The sequence below is a fragment of the Delphinapterus leucas genome, chromosome 3, assembly GCF_059928025.1.
Source record: "Delphinapterus leucas isolate spDelLeu-1000000601 "Yukka" chromosome 3, BTC_Dleu_Yukka2, whole genome shotgun sequence".
In the NCBI taxonomy this organism is placed as follows: Eukaryota; Metazoa; Chordata; class Mammalia; order Artiodactyla; family Monodontidae; genus Delphinapterus; species Delphinapterus leucas.
This window is the reverse complement of record NC_143131.1, coordinates 22,392,755-22,405,196: the sequence shown is the minus strand read 5'-3', so window position 1 is coordinate 22,405,196 and position 12,442 is coordinate 22,392,755. Positions and strand designations below refer to the sequence as shown.

The following is a 12,442-nucleotide window of genomic DNA, read 5'->3' as shown; positions in this document are numbered from 1 at the left end:
GTGCATTTAATATTGTTCCAGAGGACTCTGAGACTATCCTCAGTTCTTTTCATTCTTTTTTCTTTATTCTGCTCTGGGGTAGTTATTTCCACTATTTTATCTTCCAGATCACTTATCCGTTCTTCTGCCTCAGTTATTCTGCTATTGATTCCTTCTAGAGAATTTTTAATTTCATTTATTGTGTTGTTCATCATTGTTTGTTTGCTCTTTAGTTCTTCTAGTCCTTGTTACATGTTTCTTGTATTTTATCCATTCTATTTCCAAGATTTTGGATCATCTTTACTATCATTACTGTGAATTCTTTTTCAGGTAGGTTGCCTATTTCTTCTTCATTTGTTTGGTCTTGTGGGTTTTTACCTTGCTCCTTCATCTGCTGCATATTTCTCTGTCTTCTCATTTTGTTTAACTTACTGTGCTTGGGGTCTCCTTTTCACAGGCTGCAAGTTCGTAGTCCCCATTGTTTTTGGCATCTGTAACCAGTGGGTGAGGTTGGTTTAGTGGCTTGTGTAGGCTTCCTGGTGGAGGCGACTGGTGCCTGTGTTCTGGTGGGTGTGGCCGGATCTTGCCTTTCTGGTGGGGAGGGCCACGTCCTGTGGTGTGTTTTGGTGTGTCTGTGAAGTTAGTATGATTTTAGGCAGCCTCTCTGCTAATGGGTGGTGTTGTGTTCCTGTCTTACTAGTTGTTTGACATGGGGCATGCAGCAGTGGAGCTTGCTGGCTGTTGGGTAGGCCTAGGTCTTAGAGTTGAGGTGAGGATCTCTGGGCGAACTCTCGCTGATTGATATTAAATGGGGCCAGAATGTCTCTGGTGGTGGTCCAATGTCCTGAACTTCACTCTCCCACCTCAGAGGCTTAGGGCTAACACCAGGCCAGAGCACCAAGACCCTGTCAGCCACATGGCTCAGGGTCGTGAAATAAAAGATTCATTTTTTAAAAATTTAATGCTATGTGAGTCTGGAATTTTGGAGAAGTTTGTTTTGAAATATGTTTTCTTTGGGAGGATAAAATTATATGGTTATATACAGTTTTCAATTTATGTTATTCATTCATAAGTCATTAATATTTTTTAAAACAAAAGCAAAATCAATCCTGCATTATTATTCACTATTTGATATTTTAAAGATAAAAAGTTTTATTTATGAAAGAGTTTTGCAAACTGTTATGAAAGTTGGAATGATTGGGCATTTGAAACCAAGAATATTTAAGAATTAAGTTAAAATAAGCCCAAGAGAATGCCATCAAAAGTCCAATATTATTACAATAGTTGTAAAGGTAATACAGGTCTGCTATTAATTTTACTGGTATTCGTTATGTAGCATCTGAAAAAGTAATTTTTCTGTAAAATTTTACTCTTTTTACATTAAATTAACTTGAAGCTAAAAATATATTTCTACATTTAAATATGGGATTTTACACTTCATTTTTTAAGTAATCATATAAAAGTCCTGAAAAAAACACTTATTCTAATTTTAAAAGGTGTACACCTACATATATTCCTGAACATTCTTTTTTTTTTTTTTTTTTTTTGCGGTACGTGGACCTCTCACTGTTGTGGCCTCTCCCTTTGTGGAGCACAGGCTCCGGATGTGCAGGCTCAGTGGCCATGGCTCACGGACCCAGCCGCTCCGCGGCATGTGGGATCTTCCCAGACTGGGGCAGGAACCCATGTCCCCTGCATTGGTAGGCGGACTCTCAGCCACTGTGCCACCAGGGAAGCCCCCTGAACATTCTTATAATGATAAAATCTTGATTGTCATAGGAAAGTCTAAGCATATTTTAATAGTCCATGGAAGTTATCAGATGTGTAAGTACATGTTATCAAGTAATATTTGATATGTAGGATACAAAAAATGTTGCTGGAAACTTTTTCACTCTGATTTTTAAAAAATCCTATTTTAGCCTAGCTAGTACAACAGTGACATTTCACTTTACACCTTTCCCCTTAATACAAGGTATGTCTTGCCTTCTCTGTTTATAATATTTATAAATATTTTCTTTCTAGCACTATTTTAGAAAATAAATTTAACTGCCAGCTTGGTAATACATTATTTATTAATACTTTTTTCTTTTAGAATAGTTTTAGGTTCACAGCAAAATTTAAGGGAAGGTAGAGAGATTTCTCACATACCCCCTAACCCAACACATGCATACTCTTCCCCATTATCAGCATCACTCATCAGAGTTGTAGATATGTTACAATTGGTAAAGCTACATTGATACATCATAATCTGGCAAAACCATAGTCAACCTTAGGGCTCACTCTAGTTGCTGTACAATTCTTTGGGTTTGGACAAACATATAATGACATAGATCCATCATTATGGTATCACACAGAGTATTTTCACTGCCCTAAAAATCCTCTGTGCTTTGCCTATTCATCTCTCCCTCTACCCAGTCCCTAGCAAACACTGATCTTTTTTACATTCTCCATAGTTTTGCCTTTTCCAGAATGTCATATTGTTGTAATCATACAATATGTAGCTTTTCAGACTGGCTTCCTACACTTATGAATATTATGTATATTATATGGTATTATAATATATAATAGTATATATTATGTAATATATAATCATATTATAGATAATTATGTTGTATATACAATATTATATATCAGTAATATACATAGGCATAAGTAATATGCATTTAAGATTCTTCCTGTCTTTTTATGGTTTGATAGCTCACTTCTTTTTAGCATTGAATAATATTCTATTGTCTGAGTGTACCACTGTTTTTTTATCCATTCATCTACTGAAGGACATCTTGATTGCATCCAAGTTTTTGGCAATTATGAATAAAGTTGGGTTAAACATCCTTGTGTAGGTTTTTGTGTGAAAATACATTTTCAACTCTTTGGGTAAATACCAACGAGTACAATTGCTGGATCATATGGTAAGAGTATGTTAGTTTTGTAAGAATCTAGCACACTGTCTTCCAAAATGGCTGTATTATTTTGCATTTCCACCAGCAATGAATGAGAGTTCCTGTTGCTCCACATCTTCACTATAATTTGGTGTTGTCAGTGTTCTGGATTTTGGCCATTCTAATAGGTGTGTAATGATATCTCATTGCTGTTTTAATTTTCATTTTTCTTGATGACATATGATGTGGAGCATATTTGCTTATGCTTATTTTCAGTGAGGTGTCTGTTAATGTCTTTGACTCATTTTTGGTCCTATGGTTTATTTTCTTATTATTGAGTTTTAAGAGTTCTTTGTATATTCTAGATAACAGTTCTTTACCAGATGTATTTTTTGCAAATATTGTCTCCCAGTCTGTAGCTAGTGTCTCATTCTCTTGACATTGTCTTTTGCAGAGTAGAAGTTTTTAATTTAGTGGAATCCAGCTTATCAATTATTTCTTTTATGGATTATTCCCTTTGGTGTTGTATCTAAAATGTCATTGTCAAATCCAAGGTCATCTAGGCTTCTTTCTATGTTACCTTCTCCAGCTTTTATAGTTTTGCCATTACAGGGCAGTCTGTGATCATTTAGAGTTAATTTTTGTGAAGGGCACTAATATAAATTGTATTGTGTTTTCAATTTTAGATTCCACTTGTTTATTGCTGCTTTTTAGGAAAGCAATGAACTTTGTATATTAACTTTGTATCCTACAAACTTGCTACACTTGCCTACTTCCAGGAGATGTTTTTGTCTATTTTCTCAGATTTTTCTACACAGACAAGCATGTCAGTGATTTGTTCAGTGGAGTGAGTGATTCAGTGATATCTGATGAAATCTCACAGCTGCACCTTTCTCTAGAAAATGTACTAACTCTTACTAATTTGCAACTACATAAAGGGGAGCTGTTTTGTCCAAAAGATTATGCTGATGTGTGTGTGTGTGTGTGTGTGTGTGTGTGTGTCTTACCAAGGCATCCAGAGTACTTGCCACTTCCTCTGATCAGGTTTAATTAATATTATATCATAAATATAGAGGATCAATGTGATGTTCTGCAGAATATCTAAGTGTTGTAAGTATGGTATAAGATAAACCGTAAATATACTAAGGGGCCTACCACAGATGTGATATTTCGGGAGTTTTAGTATTTTTGTGGCATGCTGGGATATCCCTTGCAAAGTTAAAGACAAGATAGGACAATCAGTACTTCCTACCACTTTAAAAGAAACACAACACATGGTAGACTTCCTTGAGGTTTGCAGGCAGTATATTTAATGCTTGCAAGAAAACTCTGAAACTAAGATCTATTTATCAGGTTACATGAAGGGTTGCTTATTTTGAATATGGTTCTGAGCATGAAAGACCTCTGCTGCAAGTCGACACTACAGCACAAGCAGCCTTGCCACTCAGGCCATGTGAATAAACTGATCCCAAGGTGTGAGAGGTATATGTGGTAAGAAGTGAGGCTGGTGAAACCAATGACAAGGCCTAAGAAAGAGATTCACACACTGATCCTTAGAGTTCTGGCACAAAGACCTGCCATCTCCAGAAGATAATTATGCACCATTTGAAAAGTATCTCCTTGCAAGAAACTTTACATCAATATACCAAGCAGTCAGGATTGACCACTAAGTTTAAGTTCAGGTGAGCCCAGAAGGCTATAGACTAGAAGTGGTCAATCTAGAACTGGGTTCAAGAGGTCCAGAGGGCACATGTAAACTGCACAAAAGATGATCAAACTCCCATGTTATTTTCCAATATTGTGCTGATAATTTTTTGTCAAATGACATCTATGACCTTACTGGGATTTCCTATACCTAGCTGATGGAGAGTAGAAAAGCCCAAAGTTAATGCAAGGATAAATTAGCTTAGTATGGGTGTGCATGTCATGGTCTGCTTATGTTCTATAGTACTAAGCAAGCTTGGCCCTGAAAGACAGTGGTGGAGGGTGTATTCTCAGTAGGCAGAGTTTGGGCAGTGTTACTGATCATCCACTTTGTATAGAAAGAGAATTGTCCTGAGGAAAGTATATACAAGAGGCATGTGGATGGACCTATAAGACACAAAATATACTGTGTGAATATTTGCATCAAGAGATTTTGCAACAATTCCCTTCAGAGAGCATCAACTTCAGAAGAGGCATTAAACCACCAAGTGCAAAAGACACCTTATTAAATTAAGTGTCATTAAATGTCAGCCAGTCTTCCTCACTGGGCATCCCAGTGCTTATGCCATAGATCATGAATGGAACAGCCATGGTAGTATAGATGGAGGTCCAGCAGCTCGCAATCTTAAACCAGCTTGATGTCGTTCTTGCTGGTGCTGAGCATCTGACCTGTCAGTACCAGAGAACAATGCTGAGTCCACAGTACAGCACAATCCCTCAAGTAGGAGGACCAGTTATTTGGTGGCAATTTGGTTACAATGAGCTCCTTAGAATCTGGAAAGGCCAATGACTTATCCTGAATTGTCACTCACTCTAGAAATAGTTTTGCTTTCCATTTGTGCTGTGGTTCAGCCAGCTCCACTACTTAAATACATACTAATGTGGGATCTCCTATAAAATATCCTCAAACTAAAGATTCTTAACAGCAAAAGTACTGCAGCAGCGTGCACATGACCATGGTTCAGCCACAAACTTCACTGTCCTGAAGCTGTTTGTCTGATAAAGCAGGTTCACAGCCTCTTGAAGAAACAGCTGAAATGCCAACTTGAAGACAAATCTCTGAAAGGATGAGATGCTGTCATTCAGAATGTGGAATAATCATTAAAGCAATGGCTGTGATACAGTGTGTTGTTTCCAATAGATGGAGTACCTGGGTCTGGAAATGAAAGAATGGAAGTAGCAGTGGTTTCACTCACCAGCATTCCAGTGACTAATTTGTGCTTCCTGTCTCCTCTAGACTCTTTGAGTGTAGAGTAGGTCACTTCCACAAGGAAATACACTAAGATTTTAACTAGGCTTAAAGCTATAACTGCTGCCTGGTGTCTTTGGGCTCTTTATAGAAGTTGATCAGCTGGTTCAGAAGGAAGCTACTATACTACCAAAGGTAATTAACTGTGACCATCATGAGGGCTGCTGTTTCCATAACAAGGGCAGGGCAAAAGGTACACGGCAGTCAGGAGATCCTGTGGGTATTTCTTGGTACTTCTCTGCTTAACTTTAATTGTAAATGGGTCAGTAAATAGACACACCTGATAAATACACAGTAACCAAGGCTCAGAATCCTTAGGGATCAGAATTTCCACGATGCAACCACAAAGACCAGTAGAAGTACTAGTTAAATATAAGAGGGGTCTTGATTGGGTAGCAGAAAAACTAGATGATACGTATCAATTACAGCCTTAGACCAACTGCAGCAGCATGTGCTGCAGTTCATTGCAATAACTTTTCTATTGTAAAACTTCTCTTAAGTTGTGACCAACCTCTAGCCTGGATGAAATGAACTAAACGTGAGAAGGAAGCAGATTTGAGCAGTACAATGCATTGACCATGGTGGAGACTAATGATGTTGCCTTTAGATCCCTTTTATTAGGACAGTGTATCCTAGCTGTTTTAAGGGTTGTCTCTTACTGGTTCATAGCTTCCTTCCTTTCAAAGGTTTACTGTTGTCCAAATAAAATAGGTTATGCTCGCTGCAGGGGGCAACTACAGTCAATGATTGGCTGACAGGGGTACTTAACGCCCTCCTCTTGCCTCAAGCTGAGGCCAGTTTGTTGGACTCTTCATGCTCTGGGACATCTCATGAAATCAGACTGAAGCTACTCCCCTGCTATGATCTCATCCAACTTTTGCCCTCTTCTGCTTATTTCACTCACTTTCTCCTGAGATGAAGAGAGAATTCCTTCAAAAAAACCATGTGCAACTAAAACCCTGTATCAGCCTCTGTTTCCAGGAAAGCCAAATTAAGACACTTTGTGACCATGAGATTTTAAATTAAAAGTACGAATTTTCAGCTTTCTCAGTTGCAATCTATTAAAGGCACAGTTGACCCTTGAACAATGTGGGGGTTAAGGGTCCTAACCCCGGCGAAGTTGAAAATCTGAGTATAACTTTACAGTAGGCCCTCTGTATCTGTGGTTCTGCATCTGCAGGTTCAACTAGCCCTGGGTCTTGTAGTACTGTAGTACATATATACTGAAAACAATCCACATATAAGTGACTCCACGCAGCTCAAACCTGTGCTGTTCAAGGGTAAACTGTATATGTTCCTGCCATTGCTCTGTAGGTAGCAGTTTCTACAAAATCAGCCACTCTGTAATTCCTAATACCCTGCCTTCGGTCAGCTGAGTAGTTGAATGTTGCAATAATGGTGTCTTCTATATGTTATTGTATCACACAGTACAATTTTCAAATGCTGAGAAGAGAGTTAATTTGCTTGGCTCTGATATGGAATATATATTCTGGCCTTTTTCTAACTGTATCTTGTACCACTGGTTCAGGCGTTTATAGAATAGGGTTCTTGTACACCTGATCTCATGTCACTTCTGTAGACCACAGTCCAGGCTCCCAGGACTTTGGACTTCTTACCACAAAACTGAGCTCATCTCTAGGTCTGGCATTGGCTTTGTCCCAAAATGTGTTGCCTTGAGGGCAGATCATGGTACTGGTGAGTTAATTCCTAGGCCTGAGAGAAAGTTATGCAGCTGCTCCTTTGGAAAGTGCTAAAATGTGAGGTGCGGATGTCCACAAAGGCAAGTGCAAAGCCCCTTGTCATATATGGTACAGACCCAGAGGCACTGAGGCTCAGGGTGCTGGCTCTCCTCATATCATGATGTTCCAGGACAGAATTCTTGAAAGTGAGGATTGGAAACTCACACCTGACCTTTCAATGACTGTAAAGATATGTTTTCAAGGTAGGAGAATTGAACATTATTTATTAATGGCTTTAGCTTGTTTAGATATTTTAATTATTTAATCAAATATATATGGATCTTATACTCTTGCAAATGTTAGGTTGGACTTAGTATTGCAATCATTAGTTTAGACCATAATTTCTATATTTGAACCCAGGTAACATACTTGTATAATGAACATTACAATATGTTCAAGCATTCCACATGCACGACTTTTCCCTTTGTTCATCTTCTTTATCTACACATTTTTTATACTTACATGCCTGAATTGTGAAATGCACATTAACTCATCTCTTTTACAAATACATTTCATTTTATTCAATACTATCCCCACTACTAACCTCATTATGTCTATTTGTATTATTTCTCTGTTTTTGACATAGTTTGTAACACCTCTCCATTTTGTATCATATGAGAACCTCATTAATATTCCATTTACTTGCTCTTCTAAAATTCTTAATTAAAATGCTAAACAGGATATTAAATCAGATGGAGGCAAAGAATGACCTCTGTGACAGACCAGAAGACAACTTCCTCAATGTAATATTGCTATTTATCATGTTTCTTGATATATTACTTCAGATAGTTTTCTGTGACTGTGAAATCAATTTAATATTTTCTTAAAATACAGTTTTGCTTTAAAACTTTACTTATGGATCTCAAGGTCATCATTATAACCTGCAAGAAATAGACTTCTTCCATTTTATAAAAATCATTAAATAAATGTTGTATGATGAATACTTGTCTTAATCAGGATTCAATTTAAGAAGTGTTTTGTTTTTCAAAACACTATCATGAGCCATAATTAATGTAGAAAACATAGACTTCTGGTTTAGTATATTTAAAAAATGGGATTTTTGCAGGAAAATATGAAAACCTTGTAGGAATTTGTTCAACACATGTCTATTATGTTCATTCTTTCCTTCTAAGCTCACTGTATTAGGGCACTGAGGCTTTTACTTAACAACCAGAGACTTACTTAACATTTTTAAAAATGGCTGAATAAAACTCACTCACTAACTCAGAAGAAACTTGGAAGATTCTGACACTCATTCAATATAATGTGGAAATCATCATTTCAAAACAGTGGAAAAATTTGAATTGTCTCATGTGTTCATATACGAATTTACTTGAACCACTCACTCCACTGAACAAAACGTACGTTGAAGGCATATTGTCCTCCTTATTTAAAAAATATCTCAACTAAGTATTCTATTTTTTTTTAACACCACAAGAGGAGTGGTTTAGGGATGCCACATTTTCTGGTTGTTAGTTTTTCTTTAAATATAATTTGGGGTCATAGGGTACCTAACAACCATTTTTTTACACATTCCAATGTATATTACTACTTTAATACCCCTAAAATATATCAGTTAAACATCCTAAAGTGTACAAAATACATTTAAAGGGACAGGGATCAGAATAAAAATGTTAAAAGGCACCCCATAATAATCAACATCTTGAAACATTTACTTAAAATTATTTAATTAAACATTTGCAAAGTATAATTATATAATTAAAATGAATGCAATTAAAGTAAGTTTTAAGTAAACCATAAAACCTATAAAATTTGAATAATTATAAAACATAGAACACGTATTTTGGAGATTATAGGAGATTATGAATAATTGGAGATTATGAATACACATCTTTTCAAAAGCTTATGCCTAGTATTATGGAACACCATTACCATTCCCCATTTAAACCTATGATACATGAAGCTTTTAAAAGTGAATAATGGACACAATAGTGAATAATAAAGGACAATGTTCCTGCCCTCATAGGCCAAAATGGGCAAAATTTTACAAACTAATGAATATTATGAGAATTCCAGAGAGTGAGAGTATTGGAAATATAAGCAGTATAATTGGAGAGGATGTGATTGAGGGACTGAGGGAGTTTGTTTATTTAAGAGGATTAGGAAAACAGATACTTCATCATGATTTTCACCAAACTTCTGGAATTTAATGAGTTGTATGTGTATATCTTACAATTAATGAATCCACTATCTTATGAGAAACTTCAAGTTGGGCCCCCAGAACAGAGGAAGAGCCTCCAGAACTCTATGGTGATTTATGCAGAAATGTTTCAGCACTTGTCAGAGAACAGAACTAATTTGAGTTATTTTAGTAATTTAAGTTGTGAAAGCTTATTTTACACAATGAAAAGTAGGTAGTATGATACTGACTATGATGATAATTAAGTCTACGTTGAAGTATAGGTTAAGATACTATCTTCTCTGTGTCTATCCTTATATGCAAGGTAATATTGTATACATATTTATAACATTTCCTTCTCTGTGTTTAACTATTATAAACATAAATAACTTTTTCAATTTCATCTTAACTCTATTAAATGTCTTCATTCAGTGAATAGTATATATAAAAATATATGTGTGAAAAGAAATAAATTGAAAATAGGTATCATAATAAAAACAAGCAGAATTGCAATAATATACGATATAGTATAAAAGTATCCCTCAGCATCTTCTCTTTATTTTTGATATATCTATCTTTTGTCACAAAAATAAGAAATTATGTAATAATGATTTGCATTTTGTATATCAAAATTGGAGCCTTAAAAAAAGGTAGATATCTACATTTCAAACTTATTGGGTCCAAAATATTTTGTCAACCCCATTAAACTCCTTAAATCAGGTGCCTAATTAAAGTCACAGACATTCTGTCCAGGGCTTCAGAGTGTGCCAGTTATTCTTCCAAATAGATGCCAGTTGTTGAACTATAGATTTGTGCTGTGGAAAATTGTTATGTTAGTGGTAGTCATATATTCATTGACTTTATGTCTAAATGGAAAAACTGAAGGCTATTATACATATTAAAGTAGGGTGGAAGAAACTATAGAACTTGACCATTCTCTTTTAAAACGAATATTTACTTCATCTTTTTATTGTGTGACTATAGCACCCATAGACTGTATCTGGCATCTAAATGTCAATTTAACCTTCAGGCTTTGCAAATTTCATCCACATTAAACTATATATTGTAAGTGCAGAATGTCACAGAGTCTAAGTGCATGCTCTAGATCTTTACTTATAATCACTCTGCTGTTAGAAAAAAATAGTTAATATTACAATGTTTATATTCTGGACACCTAGGGCATAAATAAATTTTATTTCTTAGATGAGTCACTTAAGAAATGAGCTTGTTCAGGAAATACTGGTTTCAAGTCTATGAAAAAGGAAAAAGTAATGTTTGGAAGGGAATCAGGGTATGGAAAGATCAAAATGAAAGTTCACCCTAAATGATGCATCTTTTCATTCAAGTAAATGTCAACTATCAGTTTCAGAGCACTGTCCTGATTTTTAAGAATAAAGCCACGAATACAGTGGAGAATATGATGAAAATAAAGATCATAAAACTTTGGGAATTAATAAAATTCTTCATTGAAGAAAAGAGGGTGATTTCTTTTAGCACACAGGACGTAGGGGTCATTTTCAGAGGCTGTCTTTGGAAAGGTAGCCCTTTAAGTGGCATTTCATTCTGTAATATTAAAAAGCAGTTTTTATAGACCAGTTTTTCTTTTATCTGAAGTCAAGTGGAATGTAGAAATAGTTCTACAAAATATTCAGAGAAGAAATATTCTTTTACCTCTTTACCTTTGGGGTAGGCACCCAAAGAGTTTTATTGATCTAAAACCTAGGAGCAATTTGATGGTCCCTAATCAGAGAAGTACAACTGGAACAACTGAACAATAAAAAAAGGTTACTAAGCTACCCTTTACTCTGAAATCATATGGCAGGTTTCCTGCAGGTAATCCGTATTATAAACCATCAGCGTCAGATAGTAAGTTGTACAGGCACTGGGTGTGTAGAAATCTTGCCTGACATGTTTGGATTTTATTTCTGATGCTTCCAGAAATGACATTTTACATCATTTGCAATCCTCATGGAACCATTGATGTTTTAGATAATTTTGATCTAATAAAAATGTTTTGTAATTCATTTGGTTCATTTTAATTATTGGATAATCTTTTTTTTTTACTTTATTATTTTAATCAAATTAATGGCAAAACAAAGCAAACTTGAAGACTGAAATGCAGTTTGTAATCAAGGGTTATCACAGAAAACACATAAGCTTTATATAAGAAAAATTACTTTTATTAGAACACATTTGCTTTTGGAGTAAACACAGTTTAAAAATCTAAAAATAACATTACATTATGTTTCAACTTAATTTAACATAAAATTTAATATAATTTTAAAAGAGGATGGACTAGTTTATAATTATTACATTTTAACAACATGATCCTACTTGGACCCAAATGTATACAATTCCTGATTAATGCTATCAATTTAGGATATTGATGGGTGTTCGTATTAATATCCCAACTCCAAATGGTTTGAACAGTAAGACATTCATTAGTCTACTTCAAAATCTGAAGGTATGACTAAAGGTAGGTTAATTAAGAGACATAAAAAAAGACATCCATCCACTACACAGGATTTTTTTCATCCTCTACTCTGCCTTCCTCAGCAGTTTGACTTTTGTGCGAAGGTAGAAATTTTCCTCAGAGATCCCCCTGCAGATTCCACCTTGTGTCCCTTGACCAGAATGGCATTATTATATGTCCACTTTTAAATGAACTACTAGCACCCAGAAAGGAATGACCATGATTATTTTTACCTAATGAAAATTAATCACTACCCTTGGGGAGGATGGGGGGAAAGGG

General features: G+C 35.5%; 1 pseudogene; it reads left to right on the top strand.

Annotated features, from left to right (window-relative positions):
• Positions 1-5,163: 5,163 nt before the first annotated feature.
• LOC111178593 (protein lin-28 homolog A pseudogene) overlaps positions 5,164-12,442 on the top strand; it is a 34,439-nt pseudogene continuing 27,160 nt past the window's right edge.